This window comes from Diplotaxodon limnothrissa, linkage group LG20, assembly GCF_057381915.1.
Source record: "Diplotaxodon limnothrissa isolate DT_005_m linkage group LG20, D_limnothrissa_male_GT1.1, whole genome shotgun sequence".
Taxonomy (NCBI): domain Eukaryota; kingdom Metazoa; phylum Chordata; class Actinopteri; order Cichliformes; family Cichlidae; genus Diplotaxodon; species Diplotaxodon limnothrissa.
Window position 1 is genome coordinate 11553470 of NC_140615.1, and position 14414 is coordinate 11567883.

Consider the following 14414-nt stretch of genomic DNA (forward strand, 5'->3'; position numbering starts at 1 on the left):
TTTTTTGCCCATCATTGGAAACGCACTACTGGACACTCAGTTATAATTTAAAAGGCAATTTAAAAAATGAATTTTAAGACTGCAAACTGAACATTTTTGTGTTTGTTTGTGTGTGTGTTCTGCTACCTTTAGTGGCAATGCAGGCCAGCTCTCTCAAAAGTGTCACTACCCTAAAGTGGCAGCTACAGTGGTTTACACCAGGATGTTACATTTCCTGAACACAATCACAACTTAAACGCAAAATGATTTGCTTTTCTTGAGTCATGGTTTAAAAATAAATAAATAAATCAAAGGCATATTGGAGTTGGTTTTAATGCCTTACATTGTTATAGGTTATACAATTTAAAGTATTCTATTCAGTTCAGATCTTCCTCTCAGAAGTCTCATACATTTTTGTTAACAGAATCATTGACATAGGTTGCCATCTGCTAACCTCACTAACAGAACTGTAAAATTTTAAACATAACAAATTTATTATTATTTAAGTTATATTGAACATGATCCGTTATATAACATTCACCAATTGGATAAAAGAACATTTAAAGTTTATTTGGTACTGTAATTGATTTATCAGGAAAGATTGTTTTAAGCAGTGGCAAGAACAGATTACTTATGAAAGGTGTGCAGTAACAAATAAAGATTTTTCTCAATCTGTGTCTTGGCAAACATTCTTAGTCTTTTTTTCTAGCTCCAGGCACTCCCAAGTGTCAATATTACAGCGAAAATTCTTCCTAAGCCTTTCCCACTGTTTAGATTTGTGTATAGTTTGACTGTAGGTGCTGTTATGCTTACATAACTTGTCACCGCTGGCCCAAAGGTCTTAGCCACTGTTTTGAATATTCAAAGTAAGTGGCACCAGAGCCGCTTGGTGACCCACACACTGGCCATCACTGTCATCACTTACACCGTAACCCTCCCACAAGCCCATAACAAACTCTGGCCGTCTTTTGCATGTGGATTTCACCGCCTGATCTGGTTTGAATAGAGACCATCTCTGTGTCTATTTACATTCTCGCCCTTACATTTGACTGCAAAGGGAAAATGTGACCAAACCTGAATCCCGAGATGACTGGGAAAGACAGCTACTATTAGTGAGTGTTCTTCCTCTTCAAAGCAAGAAAGGCCACAGTCACTTGAGCAAGAGTGGGGTAGCTGTCATGTGACTCTTCACACACTTGTTCCTCTCTTGGAAGCTTGGGGAGAAAACACAGGGGGAGGGGTGTGATTATTAATGCAATCAAAGGAGTGTATTTTATGCTTTAAATAAAGTCATGCTTTTGGCTTTGGGCTAGCCTGACCTTCCCTCCCTTTCCTCCTCCCCCCCCCCCCCCCCCCCCCCTTTACAGTTTTAATTAACTATTAACTCATTTATATCCAAGTATGAAAAGATGGTTGTGCAGCTTTGTAGCAAGTAAATGTTAAAATGCATGAACTTTCTTGACATATACAATCTTATCTTTTTAACAGGCATATTTTTTTTCTCTCGATGCTATTGTCAGAAAAAATGCTGAGCATTAGGAATAGCTTTTTTTTTTTTTTAAAGGTTGAGCCTCATGTTAGAATTCTGTTTTCTTGTTAGTAATGATCAGTTATATTGCAGAGCAGCTTATGTGCATTAAGTTTTTGTTTTGTTTTTGGCTAGGTTTGCATCTTGTTCTGAAATGTGGTCTGAAAAAATGCCTGCTATTTCTACCAACAATGTTTTCTGTCTAGCAAAAGAGCACACAGCATCATGGAATGTTTCACTAATCAATCAATTAAACACTACTGTCAGTCGCATTGATGTTATGTCCCCTATCATCAGACATTACCAGCACAGGCCAACCACATTGACGGTGCATGCATACAAAATCGTGTCCAGTAAAAGGGATGGTTCACACAGCATATATAAAGAACACTCAAATGTAGGGCTGGGTAATTGGTTGAGTTGTATTGTTGTAAATTTTTCATTGTAATGATTGTGCAAATAAGATGAATCATTGTAAAAGGAAATATGTTTTCTTATGCCTTGCGATTTTTCTTTTCTTTTTTTAATTTAGGCTTCCCCTTCCCTTTTCAGCACTGCACCCTAAAACCACAAACCTCCAGTAAACAGTGGATTGTTCACTCAGTAAGGTTAGGGTTACCCCACTGATGTTTTTTCTTTTTTTGCAATAGTAACTTTACCAACAGACATTGGCAGCTAGCCAATTATGCTAAAGTTTTCTCAGCTGATTCAAATTAAAAATAATAATAAAAATAGTTCCTTTACAATTTTTTACAAATTATTACAGACGTCATAGTTGCTGTTGTTGGGTTTTTTGGGGGGGGTTTTCAGACTTTTATTTTGTGAAATTTCAATTAGATTTTGTCCAAGATCTAAAAAAACAAAGTGTAGGATATTAGACAAACCTTTTTTCTACAAATGAAATAAGGTTAGGCATTTTATTCAACATCACTCTGTAATTACACCTCCACAGCGTTTGTTTGCTGTGGGGTTGTTATGTGGTGATGAGCTTTTTCTTCCAGTTCAGACATTGCTGATCATGCTGGAGTTGGAGCCAATAATCGAACATTAGTCTAAACTATTACAATGCAAAAAGGTGTGTTTATAAAATTTCATTCATATCCAAATTAGCTTAAAAAATCTCCAAGTGCTCTTGAGGATTAACACTTTGACTGCTGCATTCAGGCTGAAAGAAAGCAGTAGATGGGGCTAGTATTTAGTTTCAACTAACTTAACTGTGTATTGTTGTTGTTGGGGGGGGTTTGCTTTAAAATAACATAGCTTACCTAGTAATTAATTATGTTGTTGGACATAGCATCCTGAGACATGGAGTGCTTATGGATTTCCATCTCATGTCATAGAAATGTATCATAAAGCCATCTGTTTTTGGCAGCTGTGCAGAGTCACACATGTTCATCCCCCTGTGATTGATGGTATTCTTATGTCTACATGCCAGAAATCCAGGAAATAGAAACTTGAGTTCCACCCAAAATGGGTTGGTAGTGCAGTGGTCATTTTTATCTTATAGAGATTAAGCTGGATAGAAAATTTGTCTGTAAGATGTTTGTTCACACTACCAGAGCCTTCACTTCTCCAGATTGGTCACAGTGTAATGCTCATGCAGAACATAAATTCCATAAAGTGTTGGTTTTTTGATTGCATTGATTAGTATACTTTGAGTAACAGAAGCAAGGAAATGGTACATTGTGCCATTGACAGTATTGGTGGGGGAGGGTTTCTTAAAATAATTGATATCTAAAATTGGCTTTAGTGGACTTGGTACATATTATAATTCTAAAGCATACATAGAGAAATATCGTTTGTGGGGATATCAGTCTGTGTACGTCCAGTAGGGCTGCCACAAACTATTATTTTGATAGTCGACTAGTCACCGATTATTTATGCGATTAGTCGACTAATCAGATCATCATCCACTGGACGTAAAACTACAGCTTATTGCACCAGCAGCATCTGCTCTTATATAACTATCATTAGCTTACAGCTTTAAGCTTTTAAGGTGCTAACTAAAAATAAAGACAAGATGATAGTTTATTCAATTTTAATGAAATTTGCAGATTGTTTCGGTGAAGTTTAATAAACTCCTTGCTATCTAAAATATAACAGGACAACGGAGTATATTCTCCAGCATCTCACACTTCTGATAATCAGCTGTCTGCTTGACGTTTATTCAGCTGTGTAAAAACTATAACTTTAATCTCAGACAAACCGATTTACTCAGGAACAAATAAAATACTAAAAAAAAAAAAAAAGCCAAACAACAACATTTTTAATTTATCTAAGTGACTCATATATATTTAACCTGAGTAGCGAAAGACGGCGGTGGGTTTGAAAACAATTTGCCGGGAGTCCGGTGTTCTCACCGCGCTAGTGACCTAGCCCCCGGCTAGCTATCGAGCTAGTGGGTAACAGACGTCTCCGAAAACGTCGGAGCGCTTTTGAAAATATGTGGTGTCCTGATAAACTGAGCCGATATTTGAGGTTTACACAGCTACATTCTCGGCTGAAAATATGTTAAACGTTTATTTTGTGACCCAGAAAGAATAATAAGAGTAATATTAAAACTAACTAGCTGCCGCCATTGTTGGAAACTGAGCTGGGCCGCGCTATGAATTCTGGGACACAGCTGCTTCTTCTTCTTCTTCTTCGGGGTTTAACGGCAGCTGGCATCCTTGTACATGCAGTGCTGCCATCTTCTGTTTCAGTCCGTTATTACACTCTTAAATCCTGCTACTTATTCCTGCGTCTTTTGGGATCTTACAAAGCTTCAAACGACGCGTCGACTATTAAATCAGTCGTCGACGATTTTGATAGTCGACGTAATCGTGACTAGTCGACAAATCGTGGCAGCCCTAACGTCCAGTATGAGTGTTTCAGAGGCGAAAAAGTATGGATAATAGTGAATAGTTGAATTTGTGGTACATTTCCAAAACTGTTGGGGTAACTGAAGTCTGTGTACTGTACTTTTCTTTTCAATAAATCTTACAGTTGATTTTTGCACCTCCACTTGCTCACTTAATCAGAACTGTGCCATCTTATGCATACTCATTTGTAGCCTCAGGACTTTACTCTACATTCATTGGAGCAAAATGGGTTATGAGGCCCAAGGCTATTCATATTTAGTTCAGCCATTCTTGAGACTCAGAAAGATTTGCAACCCACCTTCTCAAACAGTGATTTAAGTACTAATCCCCATCTTGTCAACCTTTCCCCGTCATCTAATTTATATCATTAGTGGCACAGTATAAAGTGAAAGTGCAGAAATATCCACAGTTAATCTTTCATGTTAATTTTAGTTGCGTAAACATAAAAAGTGGTTATGCTCCCCCTTCTTTTTTCTAGTACCAAGTCCTGTGTTGGTCGTGGGTTTCACTATAACTGCTTAAGCATTTTATTCACTTGACTTTATTTTGGGGTTTTCTCCTCTTTCCCCTAGTGACTCTGCTGATGTTTCAGCGGTTTATGTTTGTATTCAACTTCAAACATGCTACATGACCTTCTGACTTATTTTCTAGTATGTTCAAAAAATGGTAATGGCAAAGAAAACATTAACAACTTAAAAACTAAGGCACTTAAGGTGCTTAACAGTTTGTGTTAACCAAGGAGTGTCCCTTTACTGTTACAAAACAGTGGGCTATATTGGTAAAAGTAAAATGAATGGTCATAAAAATGCAAAAATCTCACTTTAGTTTTTCCCAAGTCAAATTATCAAATGTGATGTCAGTACAGTTATATACATTTTATTAAATCCTTGAAAGTTGAATGTGGCATATAAATTACAACAGTGCAGTAATAACAGAAATGGTCTTAAAAATAATAATATGGTATTGAAACTCTGGTATTTCGTGTCACCGGTGTGAAAACCATTTCATAGTGCATTCATTCATACTGATGCTAGCTAGTCAGGGAAGGGGAAGGAATCACTTCCTGCTCCACAGTGCTGTAGCTGCCTTGTAAACAAGCCGCTCAGAGCTGAATGGTGTGTTGGAAAATGACAAAGTGGATGAGATTGGTGGAGCTTTTAAAAAATGTCCAGGAGCGATTCCCTTATGTCTTGTGTTACTGCATCATCACCCCCTTTGTCCTTTCTTCCTTTGTGACCTGGTTGTTTCAGTTACATTTACAATGGATCACTACCTCACAGCACTTAGACCCTCGCCCACCAGTAAGACTTAGAAATCATGCACTTACTGTATCTTTTGCCTGTTTTTATACTCGAACAAATTGAACTATAACATATTTAAATATAGAAAGTTTTACAGTTATATACGTATTTGAATTGGTATTCATAAAGTTTTGTTTTTTGGTTATCCAAATGAAACAAATGTTCTAGAAATAATCAAGATGTACTGTGATGGTAGTCAGTTGCGACAATCCTCAAATATTTCTCAGTAGACATACCAGTCACACAAATGTTTGACTGTTGTGGAACGTTAAAATTCTCAGTTTTGCTTTTACTTTCATTCTGATATGGCCCAAAGCCTTTAACATTAGTCTTGAAGCATGTCTCAATTATTATGCTCATCTCCTACAGTGTAACCAGTTGTCATGGCTTAACTTGATGTCAAACAGCAAAGGTTTAGGATGTTTTAAATGCTGTAAAGTTTAAAGAATAGACAGGAAGAAATAAGGTAGCTCCTCTCCACATAGTTTTCTAAAAGCCGTTGCTGTTCCTAGAAGTGCATTCCCCAGGTTTTAGGGAAACCATCTGCCATTTTCGTTTTCTGACTTGAACCCAGATAAAATACCACATAACCTTTTTTTTCTTTCTTCCAGATATAAATGTCGAAATCAGAGAGGGATCTAATCACATTTTCGGGGGGAGTAGGTTTGGTATGATATGCATATTTAGTGTGTATTTTCAGGGGGAAAAATATTCCTTTTTTTTTTTTTAACTTTCAGATTTTTAGTTTCACACACTTGTGCAGAAGCAACGGTGACATTCTTTTACACAGCCTGCGTTTTTAAACCAGGTGTGATTTTTAGCAATGTAAAACTATCCGCAAACACAATGATGCAAAGCACATAACTGGAAATGGGTTGTTGGCGTAATGTTGCATGTGTTTTCATGCAAACACTTCAGTCTGTTTGACTGTAGTGTAACATTGTCACCCAGTAAGAATAAAACTGCAGCAAAGAAATGTCTTAATGCTCTCAGCTACACATTCTACTGTGAACACAAATGTTGTAAAATTACAACGTTCATTAGTATTTGTCAAATACCACTTACATATATTGAGTATCGGACTAATTAATCTTTCTGTCCAGTTCACACTAAACATGTTGGATATTGTGCTGAGGACCTGGCGTTGGATTTGGGGCGTTGGATTTGAGGATTTGGGCGTTGTTACTGTGAATTGAAGTTCACTCGGCTTAAATTCTTTGAACAGGTTTGGGAGCCAGTCTTTTAAATGCTTGCTAAAAATATTTCCTTTCCTCATCTGAAGTACTGGATAATATCGTTTGTATATTGCCTTTTTGAATCGGTTGTCATACTTTCATCACCCCACCACCCCCCTCCAAAGCAAAGTCCCTCCATAGACTCTGACTTATCAATGAGTAGAGCTATCTTGGCAGCTGCATTCTTCCATGTATAGTTTTTGCCTGTGTGGTTTCTCCTCCAACAGCTAAGGACAGACTTAGAACACTTGTAGCCAAATGTCTTCAGTTCTGGTAGACTTGTTGCCTATATGCTGCCTACAGTACCAAAGGAAATGAGTACAACACGTTTAGAGAATTTTTGTATTGAATGGTGACCTCCTTATTCACAACTACCATACCTGCATGGGAAGTGTTTGCAAAATGTGTGAATTATAGCTGCAGCATGCACCACCATTACTAAATTCTCTTTTTGTAGGAAACGTACTAAAATTCAGACATAATTATTTAAAAAGGGAAAAATAAATGGACCACACACAATTCAGTCCTTGGTTGGCACATTTCCTTTGCGATTTTAAGCATTAGACTCAGCGGATGCTAAAATAATCTAGCCCAATCTTAGGTCTTTTCTTTCTTTTTTAGAAGTCTTTATAACACATATTAATTTGTATCTGTTTGTTTAGTCCTGCATGTGGGATGTTTAATGGCCATTTGTAAATTATAGTTACAAAAAATATCCAGGTTACACTATTCTAAACTAGTAGGTCTTATAGTGCCAGTTAACATAACATTAAATGTAATGGCTGTTACAATAATAACTCTGTGACATCACATGGAAGGGTCCATGGGCTGCCAAGCTAAGAGTAAATACAGAAACTGACATGATGGTTACAAGTGACCTGTCCCACTGCATCCTCGGTCTTGATTATTTGTTTACGAGCATGGGCCAGGTCTAATCTAAGTCAGACTGACCTAATTCTGTGTGAAGTGCTAGCCTATCCTCTGGTGTTGTAACTCTCAACACACTGCCTCCTGCTGGATCTCCACCCTCCCCTCGGTCTCTTTGATCTGCTTCTTTTTCTTCTTCGATTTTATATTCACCTTTAGCATAATGCTGCCAGTTATTATTTCCAGAGTAACCTGTTTCCATAGCCTGGTTCAAAAACATAAATGGACAATGGCAAACACGATTGTAATAGAAGAAACCACCGAGCAAGTGTATTTGTAAGTGTGTGTGTGTGCTGTCGCCACATCCGCTAAATGTTTTGACAAAGGGAAGAGAGAGACGAGCACAGCTAGGGAAACACCCTTAAAAAGGAAACGCCTGCTTAGAGAATCTATGCATTTGTATCAAGGTGGAGGCTGCATGCTGACACAGATGATCAGTAGCTAAGGCACTGCAACAGCTAGACAGCTACCAACTGGCTTGCGAGCAAGAGCAGCCCCCATCCATACCGTGCTGCAGCTCATACGGTTTGTTTCTACTAGCAGCAAATCTGCCTCAACCTAAGAGGCACATTAAAGGTCAAGAATTTAAAAACAAAAAACCTTGAGACAAGTTGGCAGGAACAATCAGACAAGTGAGATGGGAGCAGCCCCGAAGGAATAAAAGGGTGGGGCAGCTGGTATCGAGGCAGGAGGGTGTAAATTATTTAGCCCACCACCCTGCCTTTGTGCCTAATACATGGCTTTTTGTCTTGGTCTCCGAGCTGGGCAAGAGTTAGAAATGTAAAAAATAATTTTTTTTTTTTTTTTTTTTAATATTTGGAATACCTGTTTATTCATTTTTAAGAAATTAGAAGAGGTATTTTGTTGTTGCACCAGTGTACAGGCTTTCCACTAGGGCTGCTCGATTATGGCAAAAATGATAATCACGATTATTTTCACTGAAATTGAGATCACGATTATTTGACGATATTTATTTAACCCTTTAAGACCTACTATAGAACCAAGTCCACCAGAGCTTATATTATTTTTTTACATGCTGTAGTGCCATTTGTGGGAGCATTTCAAGTTGCTATACATCAATACAACTGTTATAGCCCATATTTTAATAATATGTATGCATTAAGTGCATAGTAACTACATAAATTGCAAAAAAGTGCAATAAACTACAAAAAAATTGAAAATCGCTTTTGTTTTGTTTACATATATTTCTACTTGGAGAAATTTAAGAGGTTTATCCCTCAAAACTTTAAATACAATAAAGTTGCAAAAAATAGTTTCCCACCACAGGAAATTTATTTTGAGTGTCTTCATAGTTTTATTTTGGAGATACAGCAATTTTTATATACTGCAGGAAAAACAAAAAACAATCCTATGATGCAAATTTGCAAAGAAAACAGCATGTGCATCATTTCACTGTGGGAAGTGTTACGAACAGCTGATAGGAACGGCAAAGCGTGTTTCTGGAATATTATGTTTTTGTTCCTGCAAGCGCTTTTTATGCAATTTTTGCAAAGCTATATGTGGAACGAAACCGTGACCGAGGACAAGCTGATGGCATAAGATGTAAGTACAACTCCTCCGGTTTCATATGCAAAACAAATTATTGCGCTAGCTTACGCGGTTCAGGTTCTACAGGGATTTAAAAATAGTTACGCAAAACAGAGCGTGCTGCTCTGACCGGCTTTAAAGGGTTAACAATGACTTTAAAAAAATAATATAAAATAGTGTGCAACACCACTGAAGTTTTTTTTTTTTTTTAAACTCTTTTCAACCAACGGCAGTCACTCTCCAAATAACTTCTGCTTAGCTTTCCGAGCTTCCCTCGGGTCCTCTTAATCAGCGGTCTCCAACCTTTTTTGCGCCACGGACCGGTTTATGCCCGACAATATTTTCACGGACCGGCCTTTAAGGTGTCGCGGATAAATGAGGGAGGGGCTAATAATCGGCTCAGTCATTTTTAATGATTGTTGAAAGCCCAGATCGTAATCGTGATTAAAATTCGATTAATTGAGCAGCCCTACTTTCCACATTGTTTCTATTTATTTGTTTATATGTGCATTAGTCTTTATTTATAAGATTCACTTGTCTTTTTTGGCATTTTATTTGTGAATGAAAATATGAGGTCTATAGGAATATATCTGGCTTTTGGAAAGATTAAAAAAAAACAACCCAGTGCTGGATAGGGCTGCACGATTTTGCATAAAATGAGAATCACGATTTTTTTGGCTTAGAATTGAGATCACGATTCTCTCACGATTTTCTTTTCCAGTATAAATATTTATTGCACTTATTAACTGCACATCAACTTCGTAACAGTTGAGACTGAACATAAAAACAATAAATAAACATAAAAACAACAAATGTCTCACGTTTTGTTGTTGCCGCAAAATGTTGTACTGCTTGAAATTCCGTCTCCACCGTTGCTCGACACTGCGTGCATAGAACAGGTAGTGCAACAATAGAAAAATAGTTGCGGGACAGCACTGTGTAGCGTTTGTCTAGGGTGTTGATCATTTTCCTAAATCCCTCGTTTTGCACAGTGTTGATGGGAGCCATAATCTTTGGTCAGGTGATAAGTGATAGCCTCCGTAATTTCTTTGAGTTCGACGGGTATAGGGAAGCGGTGTATAAGGTTCCCGTTATTGATGTTTGGGTGGTTGACCGGAACGGATTTTCTCCTGTCACTTTCTCGTCATCCCTGACGTGCTCTCCGTTGTTTTTTCCCTGCTAATTTTAGCATCACACGGCACAGCTTCTGTATCACGTGGTATAAGGCTCCGCCCTTGTCATTTGTTGAGCAGGAAGAGTGAGCGCTTGTTTTCATGCAGAGTACGTCCCGGATCAAAATGCGGTACAGTCGTCGTTTTGTTTTTTGTTTTTTTTTTTGTTGTTGTTGTGTTTTTGTTTTTTGTTTTTTTGTTTTTTTTAAATCGTCATTTGGAAATGAGATCGCACATAAGTATGAATCGAGATCGCGATTTTCTAACGATTAATCGTGCAGCCCTAGTGCTGGATAGGTATAATCTTTCTTTGTTAGTCCTGGATGCCATGAAGCATATTGGGCCTTGCTCCCCTTTACCAAGCGGTTAATTAGCAGCTACCCTCCCAATTGTCCTCTGCTTGTTCACTCTCATTAGTTTAATCTGGCTCTGTCCTCCTGTTTGCCTCTCTTGTCTATATCCCCTTGTGCACGAGGACACTGTCATCACACGGAGTTATCTTGTCTACCCCAAAATCTGCTGCCTCACCTCACACTAGACCATTTTGTGCATGTCCCTTCACCTGTGATGCCTTACTTTTTTTGTTATGTCTTAATTAAGATATACACTTGATAATTTATCAGATGTTTTGATTAGTTTTCTCTGTATTTAGTGTTAAGTGTCATTGGCATAAATTATACTAGCAACTTTTTTTTATTTTTTTTCCTTAGTATTGCCATAGTCACTTCCAAAAAAATCACAAAGGGAAAAATGTTCAAGAGTAAAAAGATGATGGCCTTTTTAATGAGGTAACTCTTGTATTTAAAATTTAACTCGGACTCAAAATTTGAGCAAACTCAAATTTGCTCTCTGAAATCCACAAATTCGTTCCTTCTCAAGAAATATTTTTGAAATGTTTTGAGATATAGGCTTACCAACTAAAAAGGGGGGGGGGGGGAATCGGATATTATACTGTTTAATGAAACGCCAGCAGAGATGACATCTGATAAAGACCTATAAATGTGTATGCTGTGAAAATGGATGCTGTATTTGTGATCATTGTGTATGGGAAGAAGAAATACCAATGAAGTCTCTGTGTATGGAGTCAAATTACACTTCCTCTCTCCTTGTCAATGTGTTGTGCTCGAGATGTCGGAGCTGATAGGAGTGGCTGGAAAATGTGAAGTCTGCTTCTCTCCTCCTCTTTCTACTCCTCCTCCCCCACCACCTCTCTAAAAATAGCTGGCAGAAAGAGAAGGCAGTGAAGTCGAGGCTCTCTGTTGGGCTGCCAATGGTTTCAACACTCCCACCACCAGCAAAAGGGAAAAGAGTCCTCTGAATCACACCTTTTTTATGCTAATTCTAATCTCAACTAGTGCTTGATATTACGTTTTTGCCAATAGACTTCTATAAATTTCTACCATTTGAATAAATTTAGCATTTCAGAGGCTGTTATTTTGGAGCTCAGACACCAAAATTTTAATTCATTCATGCACAAAATTTTCAAGGATCAAACCGTGAAATGTTCATGACACGCTACATTGATCCCCTGACCTCTGGCAACTCCACGTGTTTCACTTGCTAAAGACAGAAAGCCCCTAAAAACAAAGAAAGAAATGACAATAGCTGTAGGCCTCACATGAGAGCAACATCAGGACTAAACTCAAGCTTTTGCACATTTGAATGGTTCTAGCATATTTGTACAGCTCTATATTTTACACATACAGGCATATTATTTATGTAATATGTTATCTGTAGTCTAAAACGGTATACTGTGTAGATTACATGGATGTATTTAAATCTGAACCTGTAGGTTCCTTTTTTAGATCGCAGAAATTTAATATCACTGTAATGATTATGAAAAAAGGCTAATATGTTTACATCGTCTGTGTTCCCATCTAAAAATGTGCAGGAACAAAGTTAAGTTAATTCAGAAACTGCTTAAAAATATGTGTTAAAGATTGACAAAGAGCTCCAGAGTTCCCCCCCGGATTGTCCTCTGTCTTACACTCATTTAAAATCTGGACAATTATTGTAGCTAGAATAGATGTTGTGAATGATTTGGAAGCAAGAAGGCTCGTGTGAACAGCCAACAATGTTTCACACAGCAGACTCACCCCAAAAGTTCCTAGGCCATGGGAAAGCAGTGGAGCTAGTATGTTTTTTGGGTTTTTTTTGTTTGTTTTTCTTTGGGGGGGGCAGGATCTGTGGCTCATTGTATTGATTTACAACAATGGTGTTTGACTGTTGTAAAGGAACAAAGGAAGAACACTTTTGTACGCACACAAAAAAAAAAAATAGAACATTAAGGGTCAGAAAAGGACGATCCAACAGCAGTGATTGAATCTAAAAACCTTTCTTTTAAACTCAGTGCCCACCATGTTTTACTGCAATAGCTGTTAAAGGGAATTGGATCTTTCATGAGGTTTTATAGAAATGACTAAAATGAGAATAAGTAAATGGAGGGAATTTTTTTTTTTTTTTAAATAATTCATAGGCTTTATAGGAAGGTTAATCGCAGCTGGACTGATTTTTCTTCAGCTGTGTTGCCAGTTGTGCATCCACTAACCATAACCTAGACTTTATCAACCAGTGGGATGCATCCTTTGTCTCCCTCACGCTTTTCAAATGCTTGTCTTACAGTTTAGTTATGCTCAGGTTGCAAAATCTGAACTTGCAATATCTTTGCAAAAAGTCCACTGGTAGTTTTAGTTTCTTTACCTGTGATTACTTAAAGAGTTAGTGCAGAGAAGACAAGAATTAGCCTGTGATATTACCATGAGACCTTTTTATCAAGATTAGGGGGCTAAGAGGACTTGCTTAGATGCAGACCCATTTACAGCACTAGCCAATCAGGTGACAGGTAGCTACTAAGATGTCAGGCGCCTGAAGGGTAAAGTGTTCATTCAGGTCTCGACACTCTTTAGGACAAAGGACCGAAACCCAGATAAACAGGAAGGTAAGATGTGTTTGCAGTGCAGATGGTAGTGTTCGTTAGCTTGTTTGACACACCAGGGAGTAATGATGCTTATGTTGTTGTCTTTAAATATTTAATTTTTATAAAATCTTGAGTTTGTATTTTTGAAGTGAAGATAGGAGAAACCCTAATGAAGACAATCACTTCATATTGAAATATAACACATTTCAATGAAATGGGGTCTTTTTTTTGTTTGTTTTCCTCCCCACTAAGCAGGTGAATTGGTCTGCTGATTTGTGTTGGCACCTAAATTTTTATTGGTGCTGAAAGTAGCAATGATTGTATCACTTCAGTTAATCTTCTGTCAGTGTAGAATTTCTGAGCTAGGGTTCATTGTTGTTATAGTATTTTTCTTTGAAGTCGAATTTGTCATCTTTCTGTGGATAGTGAAAGTGTCTGTGTTAACCAGAGGATTGGGGTCAGCAAGATAGCCACTGCTTTTAGGATCATCAGCAGGTTTTGTCTTAACCGGATTTGGCTGAGGAGCTGAATCAACTGTGTCCCAGGATTACAGGGATGACATTGGAGGAGAGTTTAGAGTCCCGAGGCCAGAACGTTGACAGCTTTGTCAGTCCCAGCCCATCATCTCAGCACCTTGGGGTTTCAGTAGTGCAGTGAAACTGCTGCTTTCTTGGTCTGTCTTGTTCCTTTCTTGATATCTGGACTCTTGATCCTTGCTCCGTTTTGTCAGTCAGTAGGGGGTATGTGTTTGGCCTGCATGGCCTAGTGTTTTTTTTTTTTGTTTTGTTTTTTTGTTTTGTTTGTTTTAATGTATTTTTGCCTTGATTCTGAAGAAATGGTTATCAGCTGCTCATTGTGGCCAGATGTTTGCCCAAGGGTTTGCTGTCGTTTGGGAGGGGAGAGAGAACAAATTCAGCATCATCCTCAAAATTGTTATCTTAAGCCT

The 14414-nt window shown here is 37.9% G+C and overlaps 1 protein-coding gene across 1 annotated transcript in view; it reads left to right on the forward strand.

Moving 5' to 3' along the window:
* The window catches only part of gnb1a (guanine nucleotide binding protein (G protein), beta polypeptide 1a), a 32825-nt gene that overhangs the window by 6630 nt on the left and 11781 nt on the right, over positions 1 to 14414 (forward strand). The window lies entirely within an intron of this gene.